Raw genomic sequence first — 5,476 nt, 5'->3', positions numbered from 1 at the left:
ATACCGGTGGGGCGGGGCTATAGTACAGTGACCGCACCGCCCCGCCGCTATTGCCGGCCCCCAGCTCCTCCTCCCAGTCGCTCGCCCGGCCCCCACTCCGTACATCGCATCTAGCGATGTTAAACTGTCAGCATTCAACCCATAAGACGCAGGGGCATTTTCCTCCCCTTTTTGGGGAGGAAAAAGTGCGCCTTATAGGGCGAAAAATACGGTACATTGTATTCTATGAGAATTTGAAATAAAGCACACGATGCAGATCTTTTCCGCGTTGATTTTAAAATCCACAGCATGTCAATTTATTTTTCCTGACCGGATTTTCTTCATTCACTTAGTAAAACCCGCACCAATTGATGCGGACTGACCGCTCGGATTTGCCGGCAAACACCAGTGCGGATTCTCCGCACATGAATCCCGAACGTGTGCATGTAGCCTTACTTATACAATAGTTTGACAAGATGAACGAGCAAGTATCTTGTATAAAGTATTCAATCTCTTAGCTGAAGAGAATGGAACCCGTCACATTGAACATGGTGTTTGAGCTGCAGGAAAGAGGTTTCAGAGCAGGAGGAGCCGAGCCAATTGATGTATAGTTTTGTAGGAAAAGATTCAGTATAACTTGTATTTTATACATTTAACTTCCTGCTCATTCCGGGCTTTGAAGTAGGATTGTGGATACTGAGAGAGCTGTCAATCACCGATAGGGCCGCCTCGACTTCAAAGCCCAGAAGAAGCAGGAATTTAGACAATTTTTACTGAACCTTTTCCCACAACACTACATGTCAGTCTGCTCCGCTCACATTGCATTTTCATGGTGACCGGTTTACTTTAATATTTTTTCTTCAGGAGCCAGTCTGTCACCTCCCTCTACAACAGGGGTATGATCAAATGCCTTAGGGTACTTTCACACTAGCGTTTTTCTTATCCGGCATAGAGTTCCGTCCTAGGGGCTCAATATGATCACTTTTATCCCCATGCTTTCTGAATGGAGAGCAATCCGTTCAGGATGCATCAGGATGTCTTCAGTTCAGTCTTTTTGACTTTTCAGGACAGAGATAATACCGCAGCATGCTACGGTTTTATCTCTGTCCAAAATTCCGGACCACTTTCCGGCATTTTTTTTACATTGAAATGCATTAATGCCAGATCCGGCCTCAAGTGTTCCAGCAAAACGGATCCAGCAGACCGAATTAAAAAAATATATATATTGTTTTTCCCCGGATGACACCGGAGAGACGGATCCAGCATTTCAACGCATTTGTCATCCGGATCAGGATCCTGATCCGTCTGACAAATGCCATCAGTTTGCATGCATTTTGACGGATCCGGCAGGCAGTTCCGGCGACGGAACTGGCTGCCGGAATCCTCTGCCGCAAGTGTGAAAGTAGCCTTAGGCCCCTTTCACACGGGCGATATTTCAGCGCGGGTGCAATGCGTGAGGTGAACGCATTGCACCCGCACTGAATCCAGACCCATTCATTTCTATGGGGCTGTGCACATGAGCGGTGATTTTCACGCATCACTTGTGCGTTGCGTGAAAATCACAGCATGCTCTATTTTGTGTGCTTTTCACGTAACTCAGGCCCCATAGAAATAAATGGGGTTGCGTGAAAATTGCAAGCATCCGCAAGCAAGTGTGGATGCGGTGCGATTTTCATGCACGGTTGCTAGGAGACGATCGGGATGGAGACCCGATCATTATTATTTCCCCTTATAACATGGTTATAAGGGAAAATAATAGCATTCTGAATACAGAACGCATAGTACAATAGCGCTGAAGGGGTTAAAAAAATTTATTTAACTCACCTTAATCCACTTGTTCGCGCAGCCCGGCATCTCTTCTGTGAGGAATAGGACCTTTGATGATGTCACTACGTTGATCATGTGACGAGCGTAGTGACATCATCAAAGGTCCTATTCCTCACAAAAGAAGACAGAAGAGATGCGGGCTGCGCGAACAAGTGGATTAAGGGGAGTTAAAAAATGTATTTTATTTTTTAACCCCTCCAGCCCTATTGTACAATGCATTCTGTATTCAGAATGCTATTATTTTCCCTTCTAACCATGTTATAGGGGAAATAATACAATCTACACTACAACTAACCCAAACCTGAACTTCTGTGAAGAAGTTCGGGTCTGGGTACCACATTCAGTTTTTTATCACGCGCGTGCAAAACGCATTGCACCCGCGCGATAAAAATTGAACGGAACGCAATTGCAGTAAAAACTGACTACAATTGCATACCTACTCGCACGGGTTTGCCACAATGCACCAGGACGCATCCGGACACGCTCGTCTGCAAGGGGCCTTAGGCTAGATTCAGTCTAGTGATTTTAGATCTGGCAGGCTGTTCCGGTAGGCAGCAGCCTGCTGGATCTCTCTGCATGCCACACAGCAGTTTTTGACAGATTTTTAAACAGATTTCCCGGTCTGCGCATTGCGCAGACTGGAAGGATAGATCCGTCCTTCAGGTGTTTGCCGGATCCGGCACTTATACATGTCAATGTAAATTATTGCCGGATCGATCCGGCATCTGATCAGGCATTTTGGACGGAGATAATACCGTAGCATGCTGCGGTTTTATCTTTTGCCTGATCAGTCAAAAAGACATCCTGAACAGAAGACATCCTGATGCATCCTGAACAGATTACTGTCCATTCAGAATGCATGGGGATAAAACTGATCAGTTCTTTTTCGGTATAGAACCCCTAGGACAGAACTCTATTCCGGAAGAGAAAAACGCAAGTGTGAAAGTCCCATGTAAATACATTCCCCTCCAAAATTCAGTATGTGTAAAACATCACCCCCTTACTTCAGCTTCCTTCAACATAAAGCCCCATATAAAATATCCATCCCTCGTAACACACAGTCCTGTATAAAACATCACTAACTCTCTTCAGTCCCAAAATATCACTCCCCTGTAAAATATCAATTTCCCCCTTTTAGCCACCTCCAAAGTCTTGTGATAAAAACAAAACCCTTCCCTCCCATCAGCAACATATACGGATACACGTAAAAATATCACTTCCCACTTCAGCCCAATCCAATATACTGTCCTATGTGTAAAAAAACAAACATTACCCCCTCATGATAGCCCCCCAATATGTAAAAATATCACTCCGCATGTAAAAAAAAAAGGAAAAACTCTCCTCTCGCTTCAGCTGTACCCACTGTACAGTCCCATGTAACCACTCTTCCTTCAGCCCCAACATGTAATCCCATATAAAAACACATCAATCCCTCCAGCATACAGTCCCATGTACAAAAAAAAAACCGTCCCTTGCTTCAGCTTCATCCAACTTGTGCTCCTGTGTAAAAGCATCACCCCCTTGCATCAGCCAGCTCCAACATACAGTCCCATGGAAAAAAAATATATAAAAAAAATCCACCTTGCTCCTGCCCCCTCCAAAACATCACTCATCTCAGACATACAGTCCCATGTAGAAATAAACCTACTTTTTCCTTCCGCTCCCTCAAACATGCAAAACATTACCCCCTCGCTTTAGCCTCCTCCAAAATGTGATCCCTTCAGCCCTCCCCAACATCCAGTCCCATGTAAGAACACATCGCTCCGCGCTTCAGCCCCAACATAGTCTCATGTAAAAATCTCCCTCTCCAGCATACATTCCCATTTTTCAAACATCACCCCTCTAACAGTCCCATGTAAAAACATGAACTCCCCTTGCTTAATGCCAGTATAATAACCACATGTACAAAATCACCTTCACCCACAACATCCAGAGCCTTGTGAATTCCTCAGTCAATGCCCCTCGATGCAATCCCATGTGCAAAGCCTACATTACATTCAGTCTAATGTAAAAACGTCAGTCCCATGTAAAACATAGTCCAATGTGACCCCATGCTGTCCTGGATGACTGACACACCAGCACACGTGGGCACTGCTTCCTTATTCTAGGAGGCCCCGCCCCTTCCGGTGACGTCATACCTACCAGGAGCCACCTCATTCTAGACGGGCTATAACAGTTCCTCTCAGGGTTGTACTGATGATAATAGTGCGAATCATTATGGTAACATTTAGTAGTGGTACTACATGTCCCAGCATGACTTAACAGTCTGTAGTCACCAGAGGTTGCTGTAAATTGTGTACTATAGGTCCACTTTGAACTGGATATGACTCACATCACGTGTGTATAGCGTATGTTGATGGTTCTGTGAGAAAAATGTGTAAAAATAGTTCAATCCTTTTTGTGACTGACCATGAAAAATGGTTTAAATTATTTTGTGGACAAAATACGATCATAGTACGGTAATTTGACAAAATCAAAAACTGATACCAGAAGTGGGGTTCGAACCCACGCGGACATATGTCCATTGGATCTTAAGTCCAACGCCTTAACCACTCGGCCATCCTGGTACTTGTATTGTTAATGGGGAATTGCTATTTAGTAAGCTGAACAGCTGCAAACAACCTTTCTTGGAGTTTTGTGCAGAAATTGTGTAAGAACAGAGTCACCTGCTTAATGCTTTTGCTGCAAGGGATGTTTAGACGAAAAATACCGGCCAAGTTAAACCAAACCCCAAAGGAGGTGTGGTTGTGGGCGTGGCTTAACACTGGGTGTTAAGTTGCTATTTTATAATGTGGCCCCCAGTAATATTAATGCCCCCATTAGCACCCCCCCCAGAATTAATGCCTCCATTAGTGTCCCCTGTAATAGTAATGCTTCCATTAGTGCCTCCCAGAATTAGTAATGCCCTCATTAGTGCCGCTTAGTCATATTAATGCCGCAAGTAGTGCTCTCCAAAATTAATAATGCCCATTAGTGTCCCCAGAATTAATAGTGCCCACATTTGTGCCCCCCCAGAATTAATATTGCTCCCATTAGTGCACCCCAATAATAGTAATGCCTCAATTAGTGTCCTCCAAAAATAATAATGCCTCCATTAGCGCCTTCCAGAATTAATAATGCTCCCATTAGTGCCCCCAATAATATTAATGCCCGAATTGGTGACCCCAGAATTAATAATGCCCCCATTAGCGCCCCCCAGAATTAATAGTTCCACCAATAATATTAATGCCTGAATTAGTGCCCCCAAAATTAATGCCCCCATTAGTGCCCCCCAATAATATTAATGCCTGATTAGTGCCCCCCAGAATGAATAACGTCTCCATTAGTGTCCCCAGTAATAGTAATCCCCATCAGTGCTCCCCAGAATTAATAATGCCTCCATTAGTGCTCCCAGAATTAATAAGGCCCCTATTAGTGCCTTTTAGTTATATTAGTGCCCCCAGTAATAGTAATGCCCCCATTAGTGCCCCCCAGAATTAATAATGACCCCCTTAGTGCCCCCCAATAATATTAATGCCTGAATTAGTGTCCCCCAGAATTAATAATGGCCCCATTAGCTCCCCCCAGAATTAATAATGCCCATATTAGCGCCCCCCAGAATTAATAGTGCCCCCAGTAACAATAGTAATGCCCCCATTAGTGTCCTCCAGAATTAATAATGCCCCCATTA

At 44.4% G+C, this 5,476-nt stretch overlaps 1 non-coding gene across 1 annotated transcript; it reads right to left on the bottom strand.

Annotated features, from left to right (window-relative positions):
• Positions 1-4,290: 4,290 nt before the first annotated feature.
• Positions 4,291-4,373, bottom strand: TRNAL-UAA. The gene has a single exon. It is a non-coding gene; the product is annotated as a tRNA-Leu (tRNA).
• Positions 4,374-5,476: the final 1,103 nt, after the last annotated feature.

This window comes from Bufo bufo, chromosome 8 (genome assembly GCF_905171765.1).
Source record: "Bufo bufo chromosome 8, aBufBuf1.1, whole genome shotgun sequence".
Lineage (NCBI taxonomy): Eukaryota > Metazoa > Chordata > Amphibia > Anura > Bufonidae > Bufo > Bufo bufo.
Note: the sequence above shows the minus strand (reverse complement) of the source record. Positions and strands in the feature narration are given on the sequence as shown.